This window comes from Zalophus californianus, chromosome 10 (genome assembly GCF_009762305.2).
Source record: "Zalophus californianus isolate mZalCal1 chromosome 10, mZalCal1.pri.v2, whole genome shotgun sequence".
Lineage (NCBI taxonomy): Eukaryota > Metazoa > Chordata > Mammalia > Carnivora > Otariidae > Zalophus > Zalophus californianus.
Genome location: NC_045604.1, coordinates 107,753,012 through 107,775,346, shown reverse-complemented (window position 1 = coordinate 107,775,346; position 22,335 = coordinate 107,753,012). Strand labels below are relative to the sequence as shown.

The 22,335-nt window shown below is 50.3% G+C and overlaps 1 non-coding gene and 1 pseudogene across 1 annotated transcript; both read left to right on the top strand.

Annotated features, from left to right (window-relative positions):
- Positions 1-920, top strand: LOC113933159 (annotated as a pseudogene).
- Positions 921-21,877: 20,957 nt separating this feature from the next.
- On the top strand, positions 21,878-21,949 carry TRNAW-CCA. The gene has a single exon. It is a non-coding gene; the product is annotated as a tRNA-Trp (tRNA).
- The last annotated feature ends 386 nt before the right edge of the window (positions 21,950-22,335 follow it).

Below are 22,335 nucleotides of genomic sequence, written 5' to 3'. Positions count from 1 at the left end.
CCGGCCCTTTGCGAAAGGGAGCCCACGCTGGGGCGAGGCCCTGGCCTTGGCGGCCTGGGGTTCGGGACACCCGGACCTGGGCTCCGCGGGGAGGGGCTATAGTCCTCAGGAAGGGGCAACAGCTCCCCGGAGAACCAGGAATCCAGCTCCCAGAGAAGTCGATGGAGCCCCGATGTGTCCGTGGCCCCAGCCGGCAGAACTGGGGAAGGTGCTGGGTGGGGGTGGGGGGGTCGCTTGCCAGGCAAGACCTCCTGGTCCTAGCGTTGTCCTCGATGGGAGCAGGGACTGAGAAGGGAGAGGAGCACGGTTAGTGGGACTCGAGCATTAGAGGGTCTTCAGAAAGAGCTGTTTCACTGGTAAATGTGTACTTTGAAATCAGAGTATACACTCACATCATTTAAAGGGTTCAATCTTTTAGAAGTCTTGTTTTTTTAAAAAACAGCCCTTCTGGGCTCGCAACGACCCCGGCGCTCAGACCATGTCTTGGCACCGCGCGGCGCTGCTGGGGACGAGGCTGGTTCGGAGTGGGAGCAGTTCGGCGGGCCGGCTCGGCGGGGCAGATTTCTGATAATTGTGTGGTGATTTTCTCAATAACATCTTGTTCTTACTGTACAATGGCAAAAAAACTTTTCCATGACATGAATGTTAAGTATAAAGTGGTGGAATTGGACATGCTTGAATATGGAAGTCAATTTCAAGATGCTCTCTACAAAATGACTGGTGAAAAAAACTGTACCAAGAATATTTATCAATGGAACTTTCATTGGAGGTGCAACTGACACTCATAGGCTTCACAAAGAAGGGAAATTGCTTCCACTAGTTCATCAGTGTTATTTTTTAAAAAAGTAAGAGGAAAGAATTTTAGTTACGTAGGTGCTTATAACCTTGCTAGTAAAATGTCAGTGATTTAAAGTGACAATGCCTGATAATGCCTTTTAAATGTTTGGGGATGTTTTAAATATGTAAATTATCTTCCTGAAAAAGTTGTAAAACTAATAATAAATTGCCGTGGAAATCTAAAAAAAAAAAACAGCACTTTTGTACCCTTCGTTCCATTTCGTTTCCTACAGAACACGCGTGTCCAACATGCCACTTGATTATTGTCCCCCCCCCAGCACTGCTACACTATTTCACTTACTGTCCCCCTGCCCTCTTTGGAGCCCTGCGATCTCTACATTTGTCCCCTGTTCAGGAATGATGGCTTTCTTAAGTTCGGAACATGCTGCCCATTTTTAATCTGTTATCAGTCCTCCTGATGTGTTGTGCTGAGAGTATTTTTAGGTAAACTTTTGTCTTTTTTTCTTTTTTTTTAAAGATTTATTTATTTATTTATTTGAGAGAAAGAATGAGAGAGAGAGAACACATGAGAGGGGGGAGGGTCAGAGGGAGAAGCAGACTCCCTGCCGAGCAGGGAGCCTGATGCGGGACTCGATCCCGGGACTCCAGGATCATGACCTGAGCCAAAGGCAGTCGCTTAACCAACCGAGCCACCCAGGCGCCCCTTTTTTTTTTTTAAACAATTGTTTGCTTTGAAATAATTCTTTGTATCAGATGAGTTCTCTTGAAACAGTTTCTTTGTAGGAGATAGTTATCGCATCCCTATCTGGAGAAAAAGTAAGTTATCTGACACCATAACACTGTGTTGTTCAGTATGGTAACCATGAGTTGCTTTTACATTTAAATATGAATTTTTTTCAGGGACACCTGGGTGGCTCAGTTGGTTGGGCTTCCAAACTCTTGATTTCTAGGTCATGGCTTCAGGGTCTTGGGATCCAGCCCCCCGCACCTGCTCTGAGCTGGGTATGAATCTGCTTGAGATTCTGCTTCTTCCTCCCCCTTTGCTCCTCCCCCAACTGGGGCTGGCACTCTCTCAAATAAATAAATATATCTTTTTAAAAATATGAATTTTTAAACATTTTTTAAGGATTTATTTGAGAGAGCAAGCATGGGGCAGGTAGGGGGCAAAGGAAAAGGGAGAGAGAAACCCAAGCAGACTCCCCACTGAGCACAGAGCCCCATGAGGGGCTCCATCCCGCATTGCTGAGACTGTGACCCACACTGAAACCAAGAGCCTGACACTTAACCAACTGTGCCACCCAGGTGCCCCTGATTTTTTTTTTTTTTTTTGAGAGAGAGCGTGTGCCAGCAGGGGGAGGGGCAACGGGAGGGGCAACAGGAGGGGGAGAGAGAGCATCTTAAGCAGGCCCCACCTCCAGCGAGGAGCCCCACAGGGCTCCATATCAGCACCGTGAGATCATGACCTGAGATGAAATCAAGAGTTCGCCAGGTAACCAACTGAGCTACCCAGACGCCCCTAAGTTTAAATGTGAATTAAGCAATGTTTTTTTGTTTTTTCTTTTTTTAAAGATTTATTTGACAGACAGAGACACAGCGAGAGAGGGAACACAAGCAGGGGGAGTGGGAGAGGGAGAAGCAGGTGTCCCACTGAGCAGGGAGCCCGATGCAGGGCTCGATCCCAGGACCCTGGGATCATGACCTGAGCCGAAGGCAGATGCCTAATGACTGAGCCACCCAGGCGCCCCTAGAATAACTTTGTATGAACAGATTTGGTCCTGAGGGAAATCTAATTGCCCCTCTCCTTCATATGAATTTGATTCCTCAGTCACTGGCAGGGCTATGTTTCTTTGGATCGCCTTCTGCTGATGTCTCAGCTACCGAGTCAAACTTTTGGGCAGGTTACTGTAGGATTCAGGAACACCACTCATTGTTCAGTAGCGGGGCTGGGGTAATAAAGGTTGTTGGGTCGATGAAACATCCAAGACATGGATATGGCCAGAGATGAAAGGAAACATCCAGAGAAGCAGGCAGGTCCAGCTGATGAGTTCTCCAGGAGAGGTGAATGTTAGAGAATCAGGAGTTACAGAGTCACCACGTGGTGAGCAAAAGCAGGGTAAGAAACATGGCCCTCAGCAAAGATGAGAAAGAATATCGAGGAAAGGTATTGGCTTCACACTCGCTGTCTCAGTTATAGGCAGTCACCTGTGGTCTGTCACATGCAATAAATAGCAACTCCATTAGGATAAGAACAGTATCTTTAAAAAAAATTAATCCCCATGTCTCTCAGCATGGTGTGTTACACACAGGAAGTCATTAATAAATGTTCACTGATTGAATGACCTCAAGAATTCATTAGGAGAAACAGCGCCATGTGCAGAATAGGGCATTTGAATCATTCAGCCATTCGGTTAGTACTTACTGATCATGTGTTATGCACTGGTGTGGCCATGTGCATGGGTACTGGGAGCACAGCCCTGAACAAAACAGACAAAAACATTCATCCCCAGGGAACTTACACTGAAGTTATGTATTAGTTTTCTGATTGTGTGCACTTGGGGAGTTCCCCTCCACCCCGGGTGTGTTCTAATGGAGGAGAAGTTCCCCAAGAGGTGCCTCGTCTCACCCTAAAATCTTCACGACACCACATCTTACATTCAGAGAAGCGGGTTGTTATCCAGTTAGCCACCAGGGGCACTACTGTTACGGAACCTGGACTGGATCGCCTGACGGAAGAACCAAGCGGCACTCAGAGATCTTGGAGGATAGGAGGTTTATTTAACGCCAGCGGGCTCAGAGGAGAGTGGTCTCCAAAGGTCTGAGCCCCGAACACAAACAAAGGGGGCAATTTATACACTTCTACTTCCACATACTTGGCACTTTTGGGGCGTGCACAAAGCGGGGCAGGGAGAACCAGGAAGAGCCCCGGAGCAAGGACTGGGACTCTCTTGCTGGCTCAGGCGGCCATCTTAGGACATAAATTTTCCTTAACATCCCCCCCTTTGATGCCCCTTTAAACACCTAGTTTAGACGGCATCATTCTGTTTGACTCTGAGGGTGGACTGCAAGCCTTGGGGCGAACACAGACTTAATCATAAACTTAACAGCACACCAGGTAGCAGAAGACCAGGACTGACTGGGGCCAGGAAAACCATGGTGAAATGTGCTCAGGAGTAGACAGCAGAGGGCCAGTAAAAGTGGGATCTATGACCTTAGGTAGAAGCCTCTAGGGGAAAGTCCAATCGGGAGGAGCAACAGTGTAGAGTCCGACTCCCAAGATGAGGGAAGTCACGCCGAAGCTGGAGTGGGTTCGTGAAGTCTGGCTGGACTCTCCACTGGTGCGGCTCCTCATCCGAATGATGAGCTTTCTTCTTTCTTCCAATCTTTGACCCAAACTGAGTCCCCTGTCTGGAAGAAGTGTACCTGAGACCCTGAGGAGATTGGGGCCCTCTCAAAGGTGTACTTCTGTAATTTATTTAGGGTGGCCCCCAGGGCCTGAAGCTGCTCCTTTATCCCTTTATCTCCGACCTGACGCAAGTTTCCTGGACAGCTTCCCAAGCAAGGGGGAGGCCGTCCATATATTAATTTGAATGGGGAGAAACCTGATGTCCCGGGCATGCAGTGAGCACACAGGAGAGCTAGGGGTAGCAGATCCGGCCATGGAAGTTAGTCTCCTGACACAACTTTGCTAAAGTTCCCTTGAGGGTGTGAATCATTCACTCTACTGTTCAGAGACCCCGTCTCCTCTTGCCTTGGGTTCAATCGGAGGCTAGTGTGTCCAGTGGGCTCAAAGGTTATCTGAGCCTTAAGCTTGGAGAGTATGTCTTGGCCCAGGAGAGGGATGGGACAATCAGGCAGATAAAGGAATTCATGTCAGACCCTGTGGCCCCTGAACTCACACTGGCGAGCCTGGCAGAAGGGCTGTTCTATCGCTGGCATCCTGGTGGCCCCAAGGATGGTCGCAGTCCTTTTGCTGAAAGGGGCCACTGGGGAGGTGACAACAGAGTGCTCGGCCCCAGTATCAACCATAAAAGTCACTGGTTGGCCCCCCACTTTCATTCTGACCTTGGGCTCATGGGGGCCAAGGAGGAAAGAGCCCGGTCCCCTTCAGTCTGAGTCCATCCCCGCAAGGCCTATGAGGTCCTCCTCTCGGGGTTCTTCCTTGTAGTGGCTGGGCTTCCAAGCCTTTCCCTGGTTGGAACATTCATTTTCTAATGCCCTTTCTCTTTACAGTAGGCACACTGATCCCTTGCCAAGGGGATTCTGGGCTTCCCCCCTTTCGGTGGTTGGGGTCTTCCCGTCTTTGTGTTGTCCTTTTCTTTCAGGGCGGCGGCGAGGAGGCTGACTTTCTTTTTCACCTTTTTGTCGGCTTCCCATTCAACTGTGACCTCCCTGTTCATGTAGACCTTATTGGCAATCTCTATTAACTGGGTGATGTTCATCCCGGCAAAACCCTCTAGTTTCTGAAGTTTCTTTCTGATGTCTGGGGCAGCCTGAGCCACGAAGGTGGTGTTTACCATCTGTCGGCTTTCCTGTGCCTCAGGGTCAGATAGAGTGTATATCCTGTAGGCTTCACATAGTCTTTCGTAGTAGTCCCCGGGGGACTCCCCTGGTTGTTGAGTGACCGAGGATACCTTAGTCATGTTCATGGGTTTCTTAGCTCCTGCCCGGATTCCCCAGAGGAGGGCCTTCTGGTACTGGCAGATGTGGGCCTGTCCCTCGGTTGTGGTGAAGTCCTGTGCTGGGTGCTCTTCGGGTGCGGCCATATTAGCCCAGGCGGCAGGGTCGATGACTCCCGCTGGTGTGTGCTCTTCCAGGTACTGCCGTGCACCTTTCATTATTCTCTTCCTTTCCTCTGTGTTAAACAGGGTGTGGAGTAACTGTTGGCAGTCTTCCCAGGTTGGCCGATGAGACTGGAAGAGGGATTCTATGAGGTCTACCATAGCCTGTGGTTTCTCAGAGTAGGGTGGAGTGTTAGGTTTCCAGTTGAGGAGGTCGGTGGTGGAGAAGGGCTGATAATACATCATGGAACAGCCGGGTTGGACCGTCCCGTCTTCATCATGCCTCTCGGGTTCCCTCATCTCTCGTACAGGCATTTGGAGGGTGCTTGCACCGGGCAGCCTGGTTGCTGGTCCTGGAGAAAGTGGATCCTTTGGGCCTGGGGGCGCCGGTGAAACCAATGGCGGCAGAGTGTCTGGAGCTGAAGGGCCAGGTGTAGACAGTCTTGGGGGTATGTACGGTGGGGGCAGGTTCAGTTTGTCCTCAGGATCTCTGGCTAGGACTTGTGGAGACTGGGGCTTTTGCTGATTTTCTTTAGGTCGCTTGAATGAGGCGATTAAGACCCTGGCCTGTCCCTGCCTATTGCAAGCGAATCGCACCCAGCGGGGAAGGGTCTGAGCAGTTCCTAGCCAGGAGTCAATGTACGGAAATTGGTCAGGGTGTCCTGGTTCTCCTGTTACGACTCGCCATACTCTATGAATCATTGGGACATCCAATGTCCCTTCTGAAGGCCACCTGACATCAAAGGTAGGCCGTTCCAATTCACATAGGGTTCTCAATTTGCTGGGGTCCATCCTGACTCCATAGTCTCCCGAAAACCCCTTTCCCTGAACTTTGGGGCCAGTAAGCTGTGTGGAGTCTCCAGGTGATGTTGAGAGATTTGGTCAAGACCTGTACAATGTCTGCCACAAATGCGGGCCCATTGTCACTGTGGATTGTTAATGGCAGGCCGAACCGGGGGCACTATCTCCCCCAAGAGGACATTAGCTACTTCCCGGCTTTGCTCTGTCCTGGTTGGGAAGGCTTCGACCCACCCAGAGCATGTGCATACTATTACTAGGAAGTATTTGAACCCCCTGCTCAGCTGCACATCTGTGAAGTCTACCTCTAGATCTTCGAAGGGGGTTGCTCCCATCCTCTGGACACTTGGAGGGGGCCATGGTGCAGACTGAGCATTATTTTTAGCACATTAGGCATCGTTCACTTGTTGCTTGGCATAGTGCTGGCAGCCTCTTGAGAAGGGCCTTTAGTGCAGTTTTCCCCAGATGAGTGAGTCGGTGGTGTTCCTTGACTAGATGCCCTCCAGTTGCTATTGGAACAAAGATGCACCCATCTGGCATCATCCACCATCCCTTTTCAGTCAGGGTGGCTCCCTCAGCCATGGCCCATTCCTTTTCCTTTTTAGTGTAACTGGGCAGAGGGACTTCTTCCAGGGGTGTTAGGGCGATGGTGAGGGAAGGGGCTCTGTCCATGTCCTCACTGGCTGAGGTCTTGGCTGCGTCATTTGCCAGATGATTTCCCCACGCTATGGGGTCATCTCCTTCCTGGTGTCCCTTACAGTGCAGGATTTCTGCTTCCTTTGGAAGCCAGACAGCTTTAAGGAGTCTCAGTATCTCCTCCTTGTTCTTGATAGTTTTTCCTGTGGCAGTTAGGAGGCCCCTTTCCTTGTAGATGGCTCCATGTATATGTACAGTAGTGAAGATGTACCGAGAGTCAGTGTAGATGTTGACTCGCTTGCCATCACCAAGGGTGAGGGCTCGGACTAAGGCATAAAACTCAGCCCATTGAGCTGACCATCCAGCTGGTAATGCCTCAGCTTCTAGGACTTCAGTGGTTGTGGTTACTGCATAACACGCTTTCCGGGCACCCTCTTGTAGGTAACTGCTGCCATCGATGAACAGCCTGAGCTCTGGATTCTTTATGGCTTGATCCTGCAGATCTGGATGTCTCATGTAGACTTCATCAGTCACCTTGGAGCAGTCATGGTCTGCTTCCCCTCTTCCGTGGGGAGAAAGGTTGCTGGATTTAATGTCCTTACTCTTTCTAGGGTGACCCATGGGTTTTTACAGAGGAGCCCTTGGTATTGTGCTAGCCGAGAGCTGGAAAGGAAGTGGTGTCCCTGTGCATTCATGAGGGACACAACTGCATGAGGGACCTTGAGGTTAAGTTCTTGCCCCAGGGTAAGTCTGTCTGCCTCCTTGATGAGTAGGACTGTGGCTGCCAGCGCCCTGAGGCATGGTGGCCATCCCACTGCCAGGGGCTCGAGCTTCTTTGACAGGTAAGCAACTGGCTGTTGCCAGGGTCCAACAGTCTGGTGAGTATAACTCGAGTGCTATTTTTCCCTTTTCAGTCCAGGCAGGGGGTTCTCAATCTGGTCCCCCTAAGAGATCATAAAGGGGTCTTGCTATTGCCGAGAACCCAGGGATCCAGATGAGGCAGAATCCTGCAGCCCCCGGGAATTCTTGTAGGCCCTTTTTTGTCTGGGGCTGTGGCAGGGAGATGATGACCCTTTTCCTCTCCGGCCCTAGTTCCCTCTTCCCTTGGGTGAGGAGGAAACCACGGTACTGGACCTGTTGTTGGCAGATTTGTGCCTTCTTCCATGAGGCTCGGCATCCTGAGTCTGACAGTTTTTTTCTGAGCCACTTAGGTGCCCCTGGGGGTTGCTTTTTAAACACACAGCTTCTGGGATATTCCCCCCATCCTGGGGGTTGCTTTTTAAACACACAGCTTCTGGGATATTCCCCCCATCCCACCCATTTTGATTCAGTGGGTTTGCATAGGCCGGATAGTATTACACCCAGTGCTCATCACAACACGTGCCCTCCGTAATACCCATCACCTGGCTACCCCATCGCCCAAATATTTGCCTTTTTAACAAGGTCGTCCCAGGTGACTCTTATAAAGGAGGTTTGGAAACAATGTCTAAGCCCTGCTGTTCAGAGTGCCGCCAGGGGACCAGCGGGATCTGTATGGCCTGGGGTATCTTGTTTAAATCGTCAATGTCAGCCCCACCCCAGACAGACAACCAGAATCTGCCTTTGAACAGTGTAGTAGCTTGGCTTTTGATCTGACCTCTTCTATTCTGTTTTCATTTTAGTAGGGTTCCTCCCCCGACTTCCTTGCCCTAGTCCTCTCCAGAAGAGCCAGTGTCTCCTGCCGCTCCATACCTGAGACCTGTCCCATCCCTGAGGGAATGCTCTCCCCAACCTCCCACCACCCAGAGACGACAGGGAAAGGTGCTCTGTGAAGCTAAAGAACCTAAACAGCTGGAGATCTTGCCTTGTTAGAGAAGGCCGACTTGACTCCCAGGTCCTCTGACCTCTGCAAATTCCAGACCCCAAGGCCTGTCTCATGATCTCAATTTTGGTTGCTCTGCTTTGTCTCCATCAAGTGTTCTGAAGCATTTCACACACAACTAGGCTTAGGCAATTTGGCCAGACCTTTGATCATGGTCTCTAGAACCACAGGTTTGCTCTGCCCTGACCCCATGGTGATGTCTTCGTGTGCGGCGGCACTGAGACAGACAAAGGGCGGGGGGGGGGGGGGGCTGCCTCCTGAGATGAGGAGACCAATCAGAGGCCCGTCTGGCCGTGTCCTGAAGGAGCTTAGGCGAGGCTTAGCCGCAGTGGTCTCAGCGTTGTGCCTTACGATCGGAAACCATTCCAATGCCACCACAGACCATATGCCGTTCACCACGGAATTGCACAGGGGCCCACTCAGACGCCATAGGCTTCTGGGGACCGTAAGGGTGCCCGCCCGTGGAGTCACAGAATCAGTCCGCTTGAGCAGGCCAGGTTGGACTGCACATTCACTCACACGTTCACACTCCAGAAGTTATTACATTTCCTCCTGGGAATCCCTACCTGTGAGTCCTCTAAGAGGTCTCTGGGAGGTGATCAGCCTCCCCTTCCACTCTAATAGGGGTGGGCCTGTCCAGGTCCTGGGGCCGCAGGCCTTACCGCTATCCGACGTCGGGACCAGGTCCTCACCTGCCAAGTCTCCTTGAATCTGGCGGGAACAGCAGAATGGGGCCGGCCCGAGGCAACCCGGGGCGGGAGACTGCAGAAAATTAGGCTGGGAGCGCCTTCTCCGTTAGGATCCCTCATTCCGTCACTGCCCCACCGTTGCCCCCAAACCGGTGGCAACAATGGGCCAACGCGGTTGGGTTTCCTGGTCAGGGAACCAAATGTTACAGAACGTGGACTGGATCGCCCGACGGAAGAACCAAGCGGCACCCGGAGATCTTGGAGGACAGGAGGTTTATTTAATGCCGGTGGGCTCAGGGCAGAGTGGTCTCCAAAGGTCTGAGGCCCGAGCGCGAAGGGGGCAATTTATATACTTCTACTTCCGCATACCTGGCACTTTTTGGCACATGCACGTAGCGGGGCGGGGAGAAGAACCCAGACTGGTGCGTGTGGGAAGCAGAGCAGGGAGAAGAACCCGGAAGAGCCCTGGGTCAAGGCTGGGACTCTCTTGCTGGCTCGGGGGGCCACTTTAGGACACATTTCCCTTATCACTATAGGCACAGAAAAAATATCCTTTGGCTGATTGTTCATTTTTTTCCCTCAAGACACTAAAGTGATAACCCACAATTTGATTACAGCGGCCAGACCCTAAAATGGGGAGTGCCTGCCGTTTCTAGCATTTCCCTTGGGAGCACAAGCAAGGAAACCACGGCAAAACATACTTGCTTTTTTTTTGTGAGACTAGAGTAGGAAAGGGGCACCTGGGTGGCTCAGTTGGTTGAGCGACTGCCTTTGGCTCAGGTCATGATCTCAGAGTCCTGGGATCAAGCCCCACATCGGGCTCCCTGCTCAGTGGGAAGCCTGCTTCTCCCTCTGCCTGCCGCTCCCCCATGCCCCCCACCGACTCGTGCTCTCTCTCAAATAAATAAAATATATTTAAAAAGAGTAGGAAAGATTATATGCTGACGGGTTTCTTAATTTTGTGAACATTAAGGTGATGGTCACCCAGCTTCCATTCATGCTTTTGTGTCTATTCCCAAATCCTGAATTGCACTGTGATCCTAGACAATGGTTTCTTCATTTGGTCATAGGTTTTCCACGTGAGGACGGAAATTTTGGAATAGGTGGTAGGTATGCAAGGTCACATCTGGGGCAGAATTGCTGGGGGTAACGCCTGGTGCAGGGAACCTGTCATAGAAGTGCATTCATTTTTCTGGATCTTAAAGATTGAGGGAATCAGATAAACACAATGGGCCCTCTCTCCATGCATCGCCAGGCTCATGATCTGCAACCACTTGAGGGCATTCCCTGGATTCTGACACCACCCATGGTCCGTGGGTAAGCAGCTCTGCCCTATATCCTGCACTGGTGCCCACCCTGACCAGTCAGTCCCTCCCACTGGGGGCATCATTTCTGGCAAAGCACCCCAGCCTTAGAGGAGCCGTACAGAGATTGACTCACTTCAGGACAGCAGCTTTTATTTTCAAGAATTGAGACATTAGGGGCACCTGGTTGGCTCAGTCGATGGAGCATGCGAATCTTTTCAGGACTGTTCGAGCCCCGTGTTGGGTGCAGAGACTACTTAAACATAAAACTTAAAAACGTAGAATTGAGACATTAAGAAATGCCTCTTTGGGCACAAGAAATGTGTCATTGTCATGTTCTCCAGAGCCTGCAACCCACCTCCCAGTGAAGTCTCATCAGATGACCATTTTCTAGAAAGTTGCAAACAGTTCAAGACTGGTCTTTGCAGATTTTCACTCAAAATCATTGACTTGTTGGGGCGCTGGGTAGTTTAGTCGGTAAAGTGTCTGACTCTTAGTTTCGGCTCAGGTCACGATCTCAGGGTTGTGAGCTCAAGTCCCACGAGATGGACCCCTGGGCCCCACGGAGTCTGCTTGTCCCTCTCCCTCTCTTCCCTTCCCCCAACCCCACACTCTCTCTCTGCCATAAATAAATAAACAAAAATCTTAAAAAGAAAAATCATTGTCTTGTCTCCCTACTGGAGGTGAAGTCCTCTTGGCTCTCTGCTGCCGTTGCCCTTAACCCAAGAGAGATTTTTTTTCTTGGTGTCCCAGCAATGCAACCTGCCTGAAGGTGGCTTCTCTGGGCTTCCCTAACCTGGGAGCTTCCTTCAGCTTCTCCATGTAAGTGAGGAGTAGGGTAGAGGCAGCCAGCTGGAAGGGGCGCCCTGGGCTTCCTGGGTCTAATCAGAGAAATACGGCGTGACAGCTGGTGTCATTATGAAAGCTATGCTGCGTGAAGAGGCCCATCAGAATGCCCGGAACACTGTAGGCACTTAATACACGAAAGCTATTGGATGGGAATGCACACATGCACAGAATCATTTATACACACAGACCCACACAACACTTTCTCTCTGGAGCCCAAGGGATAACCCTGGGGCAGGAACCCAGCATGGAGTTTGTTCCAGGAGCCATTTCTGTCCAAAAGCTGGTAAGATGGAGCAAGTCAGAGGAGCATCCCCAGGAAGCCACTGTGCAAATGACCTCCTTTCTCAGGCACCCTGCCCCTTGACCGCAATGCGTTCTTTGGAGCTAGACATGGGGGGGGGAGGAGTGTGTATGATTCCATCTGGAGCCTGCACAAGGGATGACTCTGGGGGCTCCAAGAGTCTACACTGGAGAGAACAGGGGGTGGAGGGGAAGTTGGTTCACTTCAACCATTACATCTAATTCACTGGGACCATTCCTGCTCCCACACAGTGTCGGGCCCACAGCGAGTCCCAGACAATGGAGTTAATCCCGTCACTTACACTTGGGGAAAACTAAGGGCTGTGCCATGTTCATCCTGAGAGTCAGAAATTTGTTCAGGTTCTTGTCTCGCACCTGCTCACAGCCTAAGCCCAAGCCAACCGTGAAAGGGGAAAATCAGTCCCCTTTCTCCACCCCTGGAGCATGCATGCTACTCTTTGTGATATAAAATGGATACAGGGAACCTGAGAAGATGGCGTAAGGAAGTCCCAACAGGCCCGGCTCCCTCTGAGCCATAGCCAGGAGGAGGGTACAGCAGGGGCATGGATCCTGATGGCGGCTGCTTTCCTGAATATGCTGGGGCTCGTGTGGCCAAGGGCAAGTTTCCCCCTCTGATCTTAGATTCCCAATACGTAATTCTGATTCTGACACCAATTCCAACTTGTAGGTTTTCCCCCACACCACCAAGCATTTCTCTGACATCGGCTGGGTGTCCTACAATTCAACTCAATTCTTTTTTTTTTTTTAAGATTTTATTTATTTATTTGACAGAGTTAGCGAGAGCAGGAACACAAGCAGGGGGTGTGGGAGAGGGAGAAGCAGGCTTCCCGCCGAGCAGGGAGCCAGAAGGTAGACGCTTAACGGCTGAGCCACCCAGGTGCCCCCAATTCAACTCAATTCTAACATATCTACCTGAAGATAGCGTCAGATCCCACAGGCTAAGGGCTCAGTCCCACAAGTCTGCCCCTACCCCCACTTGAGACAAATAGCTTCTGACTCACCAGCTATAGATAGGAGGTTCCAATGCCGCCCCCCTCCTTGGGTTCAATTCATTTGCAAGAGTGGCTCACAGAATTCAGAGAAACATTTTACTTACCAGCTCACTGGTTTATTATGAAAGGGTATTATTCAGGAACAGCCAGATGGAAGAGATGCACAGGACAAGGTATGGGGAAGGGGTGAGGAGCTTCCATGCTGTCTCTGAGCATGTCACTGTCCTTGCACCTTCACGTGTCCACCAACCTAGAAGTTTCCTGAACCCCATCCTTTTGGGTTTTGATGGAGGCTTCATTACATGGGCATTCTTTTTTTTTTTTAAGATTTTACTTATTTGACAGAGAGAGACATAGCGAGAGAGGGAACACAAGCAGGGAGAGTGGGAGAGGGAGAAGCAGGCTTCCGGCAGAGCAGGGAGCCCGATGCGGGGCTCGATCCCAGGACCCTGGGATCACGACCCGAGCCGAAGGCAGACGCTTAACGACTGAGCCACCCAGGCGCCCTATTACATGGGCATTCTTGATTAATTCCTTGGGCATTGGTGATCACTAAGCTCAATTCATATGAAGTTCTTGAGGCAAAACTCATTCACATTGAAAAAAATGAGAACAGTTTTTTTGGGGGGACAAGTGAAGGTGGGGATAGACAAGGAAGGAACATAAGATAATTTTGTGGGACAAAGACTAATGTTATATAACTTCATAGAGTTTTGTGTTACATAGATGTCAAAACTCATCACTTAGGATGTGCATTTCCTTGTAAGCAAATTTTAACTAAAATGAATACTGTAAAAATATTGAACTCAAGTTAATAGGCATTCTGGATTATTTAAGGAAAAACTTGGCGTCTGCAATTTTCTTTGAAATGGATACAAATAATGGTATGGGTTGATGGGTGGGGGTATGTGATAAAGCAAGTACATTTAAATGTTAATGATAGAATTAATGTTGTGGGGATACAGGGTTATCTGGAAAATTATTTGTGTCCCATTATGTTTCCAAATTTTCATAAATAAATGCTGGGGGGGAAAAAAACTTTATGAAGTCCTTCCTACTTTGATGTTGTGTGGAGGTCCCCACACAAAGAGATATGAGGTTTCAGAGTAGTTGGGTCTGTTGGGATGCCAAGGCAATGGGGAATAAGCTTATTCAAGGCAAGAGCACAATAATGGGTCATTACTCAGATTCCTTTAGGAAGTCTATCCTAGTTTCACTTCTGATACCAGAGGGGTGGAGGGAGACCTTACACAGCTCAGGGGGGAGCCAAGGAGCATGGATAGGAGCCCCTGAAGGACACACTGCTTCCTCAGTGTGCCTGGTGGGGTAAGTGTGAATACCACAGGTGGGATGACCTTTGCGCTAGCAACTCCTCTGTGAAGAAATCATTGGTGTGCACTCGCATGTTCATTCATCAGCTCTGATGGAGAAGAAAAGACGCTGCATGAGCCTGAGCACGTAGCATTCCTTTCTTTTTATTTCTCCTCCTCTTGCAGACCTAGAACCTCTAACCATGGTGCTCATTAGGGCTCGGATGTTTTTTGTTCTACGATTCTACCTACATTTTCCTCTCTGGTTTGTGCCACATGCAGTGAGGACTCGTCATGATTCAGCCTCCTCAAGGTCCTTCCAGCCCCTTGTCCACCTGACCCCTCTATTCTCCTCTGGATTGGGAAGAGGTCTGCATCTTTTCCCAAAAAAACGTGCTATGAGAAATACCTGGCATCTGTTCTTTCTGAGGCTCCTTCTCACTCTGGTGTTCTGCAAACAGATTTTATGGCTGACAGCACTTTCGTACCCTCCCTTCAATTTCCCTCGCCAGCCAAGTTTTCTGAGATTTCACATAATACTGGAGTCATTGGCTCATATTGTCCTCCATTCTGGTGATGCCCTTCCTGTTGTCACTACTCCACCAGCTGGTATTTCCTTCCAAAGCCAATGGGGCTCAGCGTGGTGTTTCCCAGATTTTTCTTTGGCTTCCTCAAGGGTAGAGGAAGCAGACAGGGGTGAGAAGTGGGCCCCCGGAGTCCATGCCTGAGACTCAGAAGAAGAGCAGCGGGCCAGAGTGGTCACCTCTGTAGAGTCAGCTTTAAAGGGCTCCAGAAAAGAAGGGACCGGCAGGATAGAAGCTGGAGGGCCTCCGCTGGGCGGCAAGACTGTGTCCAGTACACGCTCTGGTGACCTGGGCTTTTCTCCCCACGCCACGTCATCGTCCATCCACTCGCCCAACGCCCCAGTCATCAGCCGAGGCTCTGGCGGGTCACAATGGGACTTGGTGTTAGTCCCCATCCCCATCTGACTCCCACAGAGAAGTCATCCTTGGCCAGAATATCGAGGGTAGACAGCCGATTTGCACTTCAGGATTCTCTCGATCTCCATCAGAGTTCTCCCCCCTTCTCCCTCTTTCCAGTCCTAACGCCCGCCCTCCTTCTCCGCCTTCCCCGCCCAGAGGACCACGCGGGCAGCACTGCGCCAGCGGGAAACCGGAGGGGCCCCCGGGATCCTGCCTCCGCCTGCGGGTGCACTGGCCTTCACCTTCCTTGCTCCTTGGCGGTTTTCGTGCACTGCTCCTCCTAGTGCACCCTTCAAGATTCCAAGACCAGGGGCGCCTGGCCAGCTCAGAGGAGCATGAGATTCTTGATCTCGGGGATCGTGAGTTCCAGCCCCACTTCGGTGTAGAGATTACAAACACACAGATAAATAAACAAGATTTCAAGACCAGCCAGGTGCAGAGGCAACTGTTGACCTTGTGCGCTTGCTTTCTTCGCAGCGGAACCTACTTCCCATCTTCAACAGGGGCGATTTGGGCCAACGGGTGACGGTCTGCTCCCCTCTCCGCCCGGCATGGGGGAAAGGGAGATAGGTAAGCGGCTGCGCCTTGGGAGGGGCTGCTCCACCTCCGAGACTTCTGGGCGCCAGGGTCTGGGTTGAGAAGGGGAGTCGACGCGCAAAGTGGGAAGAGAGCTCCCCGACGACAGTCATCCGGCTGTGGCGAACCCCCACGCTCAGGGCTGTAACACTCTCCCTCAGGTTGAGGGGGGCAGCTAAGTTCTCCTCCACCCTCCCCTTCCTGCGCCCCCCCATCCCAGCCTCCCGGAAGCAGATCCCTGCAGTCCTCAGGTGGGAGCGCGCCCCCCGCCAGGCGCTGGCCCCACCCGCAGCCGCGTCCCGCCCAGCCCTCGGCTCCCCCCAGGCTCCCTCCACCCCTGGCAACCCGAGCCGGCACCCTTGGGGGCGTGAGGAGGAACGCTGGGTGGAGTCCTCCAGGCGAATCGCCTGGATCCCTTCCTCTTCTGCATCGAAATGGTTTCGCGCGTCCTTGAACTCTCTTCAAAGTTCAGTTTTTCCTTAGGGCGCTGGTTGACCATGGACGGTGTCTGGGGGTATAACTGAGCCTTAGAAGAAGCTTACCTCCAGTGCTGGGCTGCCAGTCCCAAGCAATCGGAGTCGAGGGAGACCCTGCCCTTGCACCTAGGTCTCTAACTCCCACCCTCTGGGGATGGGCCTTCCTTGCTGGGATCTGAGCTCCAACCAGTGGCGCAGGGACCAGACGGGGCTTCCCGACCCAACGCAGGGCGCGGCGTGGCGTCCTCCCACCTCTACCGCTAAATTTGCGGGCGGGGTCGTCGTCTCTTGCACGGAGCTGATTGGTTTGAACTTAACGGGTGCCATGTCAGGTCCGAGGGACTGACCCGAGGTCGCAGCCTGGAGGGGAGAGCCTGGGGGCGAGCAGCGCTGAGCGCTGGTCTTCTGGGGAGGCTCTGTAGCTGCTGGCTCGCGTGAACGGGAACGCAAGGGCTGGAGACCGCTGCCCGCGGGGCTCACCAGCAGAAGGAAAGGAGAGGCCGGTGGCCCCTGCGTCCCCTCCTTCCCTCCTCCATGCCCGCCACCTGGCACGCGTGGGGGACGCAGGCGTCGCCCGAGCCCGGCGTGCACCCCTCCTGGAAGGCCCCAGAGAGAGGCCGGAGGGGAGCGCCGTGATGACCACTCCTTGGTGGAGGGGGTTAGGGCCAGAAGCCAGGATTTTATACATACAAACGCCAAGGTTTCAGTTAATGAACGGGGGGGGGGGGGGGCTGCAGCTTATTCCCGAGATACTTGTACTCCCCACGACAGGACCAGCTGCAAGTGCGTTCCCGTGCAGACATTATTAATACATTTTCAGAACCGAGGAACCGTGAAGTTAAACTAGCCATGAGGTAGGAACTGCATTTTTATCTCAAAGCTCTGTGCTTTTCATCGTGGGAAGTCTCAGGATTGTTCCTGACAGTTACACTTCATAGCTCATCACAGATCATTGGCGGAGTTGGCACTGAGCAGTTGTGTGGGGAATTGATGAAAATTTCTATCTATAAAAGGGTGGACCATCATTCCACGATATATACATATATCAAATCATTATATTGTATATCTTCAACTAATTCAATGTTATAGGCCAATCAAAAATAATACATGGGCAGGAAAAAAAGACCGAATCACCTGTTCTCTGCACTACTTGTACAAACACGTCTGCTCTAAGACAAGACGTCCTCTTAGAGATGATCCCCATCGACGTAAGGGAGGGGTTTGAAGTTTTCACCTCCAAGAGTAACCCAGGATAACGGACCCATCCAAGTTGTGGGGGGACCTTGTTCACTCAAGAACCTGCCTAGGGACACCTGGGTGGCTCAGTTGTTAAGCATCTGCCTTTGGCTCAGGTCATGATCCCAGGGCCCTGGGATCAAGCCCCACATCGGCTCCCTGCTCAGCGGGGAGCCTGCTTCTCCCTCTCCTCCCTGCTCCTGCTCTCTCTCACTGTCTTTGTCTCTCTCTCAAATAAATAAATAAAATCTTAAAAAAATAACTTAAAAAAAAAAAAAGACCCTGCCTAACTGGGCAATAAAGGAAAAGCTGGGAGGGTTCTTCCGAGGGCTGTCACTTTGTAGATGAATCAATTTGGGCAATTTGTTTAGCCTTTGTCTCTCCGTTTCCTCTCCAGAAAAGTGGGATTCGTAATAACAATGTCTACCACAAAGAGGATGTAAGAAGATTAATAACATAACATACTTAGAATGGGCAAGAGGCTCATAGCAAGCATTCCACTTAAATGTTATGTATTACAATTATCTTCTTTAATTTGTTAATGAAGTATATTTGACATATAGCATTATATCAGTTTTAGGTGTACAACAAAATGATTTGATCTACGATATGTCACAAAATGATTGCCACAATAAATCTAGTTAACATCCATCACCACACACAATTTTTTTCTTGTGATGAGAACTTTTAGGATCTGCTCTCAGCAACTTTCACATATACAATACAGTATTAGTAACAATAGTCACCATCCTGTACATCACATTATCTTCTTTAATTCTTAAAACACCTTGACAGAAGATCTTAGAATCACAGTTTTACAGATAAGTGAAGCTCCTCTTTCCGAGAAGCTCTTTCAGTCAGTTCATTTGGGGGAACATTTACTACTAAGGTGCCTATTGCTGTGATCATCAATCCTATTCAACACTCCTCACCTCTGACTCACCCCTGAGTCCAGTAAAGGCTCAGAGGGGTCTTAGAGAGTCTTGGGGGAAGGAGGAAGGAGCAGTGGATTCTGACCTGCAAGATATGCTAGAGTAGGCAGATGGGAGAATCTTGGATCCTGGCCAGTGAGAGCAACAGGAATTCAGGGTCTGAAGATTGGGCGTGCAGGCATCAGTGACTGGGTTGATGTAAGAGACTGCTTGAGGCCTTCTGTTGAGATTAATTGGGGGATACGAGGTGGAGTTATGAGGGTTTTGGGGGGGTGTCTGATATGGTTGGGGAGTGGGGATCAATGCAATCTGTGATGTGAGGTCACACCCAGGATCAGTGATCCAGGTTGAATGGGGTCAGTGTCCTGTGCAACTCTCTGGGGGGTCCATCACGGGCAATATTAAGCAGTGATTAGGCATGTGAGCGGTGAAAGCAGCACCCCCTGTCTTGTTCCTACATTAGGGAGAACAAAATTCACCTTAATGATCGGAATCTCCTTCAGCTGGGGAGAGGGTCTTGCAGTGAGTGGATCATGGAGCTCTACTGAGTTCCAGCTGGTTCCCATTGGCCCTCACTCTTGGCTCTATGGGAAGCATCAGGCAGAAGCCCCTGGAGGAATCACACCTTGCTTTTTAAAGTAAGGATGTATTAAATTCCCAGAAAACTCCTGAAAACTGATCCCAAAGTCTTCAGGACCCATAGACAATGCATATGTAGTTTTTCATGTAAACTACGAAAAACCTAAAGCCACATCACACCAAGGTGAAAGACTGGATATTTTCTCCATAAAATCAGACACAAGGCGGGCGCCTGGGTGGCTCAGTTGGTTAAGCGACTGCCTTTGGCTCAGGTCATGATCCTGGAGTCCCAGGATCGAGTCCCACATCGGGCTCCCTGCTCGGCGGGGACTCTGCTTCTCCCTCTGACCCTCTTCCCTCTCGTGCTCTCTATCTCTCATTCTCTCTCTCTCAAATAAATTAAAAAAAAATCTTTAAATCAGACACAAGGCAAGATGTCTGATCCTGCCACGTGAGCATCGAGGTCAAATCTGAGTTCTTGGTAGGGGGGCAGCAAGGGTTGGGTTATGTGTCTGGAGGTCCCTACTTCAACGACCTTTTAGGGCAGAGTTTACATTTTAAATCTGAGCGATATCCAAGTTGCTTCATTTCTGTCCTAAAAACCCTCCCAAAAACTTACCCATAGGTGCAGGCACCAAGCTGCTTGGTGAATGGCAGAGCCCAGCCTCCCCAGGACATGCCCAGGGAAGTATTGTGGTTTTCTTTGAATAAAAATGCAGTTTTTGACAAACCAATGGTAGCAGTTTTCCATTGTGATTGTTGAGTAAAAGAGAATTTTTTGTTTTGACACATTTACCCTTTTCCCTCTTCTTTTAATGTAAGACTATGGGGGAATGAAAGAAAGAGTGATGCATCTCTGCCACTGATAACCCCTGAATTGTCTGAGGCCACAAAGAGCTGTCAAGGTGAGCTGTCAGGGTTGTTGGCAGCTTCACGCCCACCAGTTGATCCCTTCCTAGGAGGGCATTCGGTGTTTGGGGTCTCCCTGGGGGAAACAGACATCCATACACTCGGGTTGGAGCTTTGGGAGAATCCTTCATTTGAGATTTAGAAATGATCTCCAAATCTCTGTCTTGGAGGTGCTCACTTTACTGTTCTGTTACTTTAAATATTTTTAACAATTTTATTTTTAAGTACTCTGCACCCAACGTGGGGTTTGAACTTAACAACCTTGAGATCAAGAATTGCACACTCTACCCACTGAGCCAGCCAGGCGCCCCTACTGTTCTGTTACTTTAAAATCAACTCCCATTTAAAGGACATAGATCTATAGATATTTTACATCCCATAACTCTATATCCGCAGTTTAAAGCTAGTATCACTTGCTATATTTGAAAAATAAAATACATTATTGAAACAATAAAAAGGTACTTTCTTCTTTTTTTTTTAAAGATTTATTTATTTATTTGAGAGAGAGAGAGTGAGAGAGAGAGAGAGAGTACATGAGAGGGGGGAGGGTCAGAGGGAGAAGCAGCCTCCCTTACTGAGCAGGGAGCCCGGTGTGGGACTCGATCCCGGGACTCCGGGATCATGACCTGAGCCGAAGGCAGTCGCTTAACCAACTGAGCCACCCAGGCGCCCAAAAGGTACTTTCTTCTTGATGCAACTGTTAGTGGCTCAGTTCGAGCTCTGAGAAATGCCGGCAGAGTGAAGGCTGGTTCTTCTGTCCCTGCAGCAAATTCACTGCAGCATCTTCAGCAGAAGCTTTTCTGTGGGTGCTCTTTCATGAATGGCACGAGAAAGGCAGTATTGAACCTCAAATCTTCAGTCTAAAGCATCCCCAACAGTGCGAGTCTTGACTGGGTATGCCCGGGATTCAGGAATGAGGAAATTATCTATTCTTTGTTCCCGACTCAAAATCATCACTGTGTTCCGCGTGTCCTAAAACTCAGAAGTGGAAGGTTTCCCGTTACAACAGCAAGGATGTGTCGAGATCAGTCTTGGTATTTCACCCAGGAAGCCTGTATGTATGATGCCCAAGTTGGGGACACCTGGCTGTCACATGGCTCCTACATCCAGAATCTCCTTGATGCCAGGTCCTCTCCATTCATTCGGTGCCATCAATGAACAGAGCGCTGCTACCTGAAATCCTATTGTCCATGGTCTCGCTCCACATCCCAACCACAAAGCATTACTCTCCCCTCCCTGACCCATTGTTCTTTTACCCGAAAGATCACATCAGGGGGCAAGATGTACAGAGCCTGGCGTCTGCAGGTGCTCAACACTACTTACTGTAGTTTTGTTTTTGTTTGCTTTCGTATCTGATGAGGTTTCTACAATGAATGTGTTATTTTTTTAAAAAAAGCAAAAAGTAAAAAAGAAACTAAGTGCTGCTTTGGGGAAGTGGAAATAGTCTTCCCCCGTAGGCGTGAATGGGGTGCAAATCCTCACGTTGCTCCGCGTGCTTAAGGGCTTGGACCGAAGAGAACCCGGATCCCAGATGCCCCCACTCCTGCCTTCCCTGGGAGCTGCGACTGACATTTTCCAGACGCTTCCCAGACCTCGCTCCTTAAAAGCCCTAGGGAGGTGGGTTTCCCCGAATCCTGAGCGCGAGTACCCTCCGAACCCTGAGCTCCTCGCTTGCTTGCTTCATTCATATTTATATTTTGCTTTGAATAGCCCCGTTTTAGAAGGACAAAGAGCTCAGAGTCAATTCCAAGTCAAAATATGGGCAGTGTAAAAAAAAATACTAAACGCTGCACCTGACACCTGCTGCAACGGACGTCGTTCTAAACGACAAAAAACGGGGCAGCCTGCAGGACCTCGTGGCGCAACGGTAGCGCGTCTGACTCCAGATCAGAAGGTTGCGTGTTCGAATCACGTCGGGGTCACGGCTGTGGCTTTTCTGTTTAGCCACCCGAATCTAACAAAACAAACTAAGCGTCTGTCCGCTACCTCCCAGCCTTGGGCTTTCTCTTAGCTTTTCTTTAGTCCAAAGGGACTTCTTGTGAACAACTCAGCAACAGACAGGCACATAAACTGAAGGGTGTGGATGACCTGGAAGGGGGAGAAAAACCCCAGGAGCCGACATGTAGGTCGTTCTGTTCGTATCCTTATCAGGATTATGCTTCCGAGAGGACCTTAAAAGAGGACACGAGGAGACTTTGCTAATGAGTTCACTCTGGTGTGCAAAGTAGTTTGTTATTTTTTTAATTGGGTCGCTAGCCAGGCATGGCACAATGCCCCTGGTCGATATTTGTGTGACCTTGATGAAGAG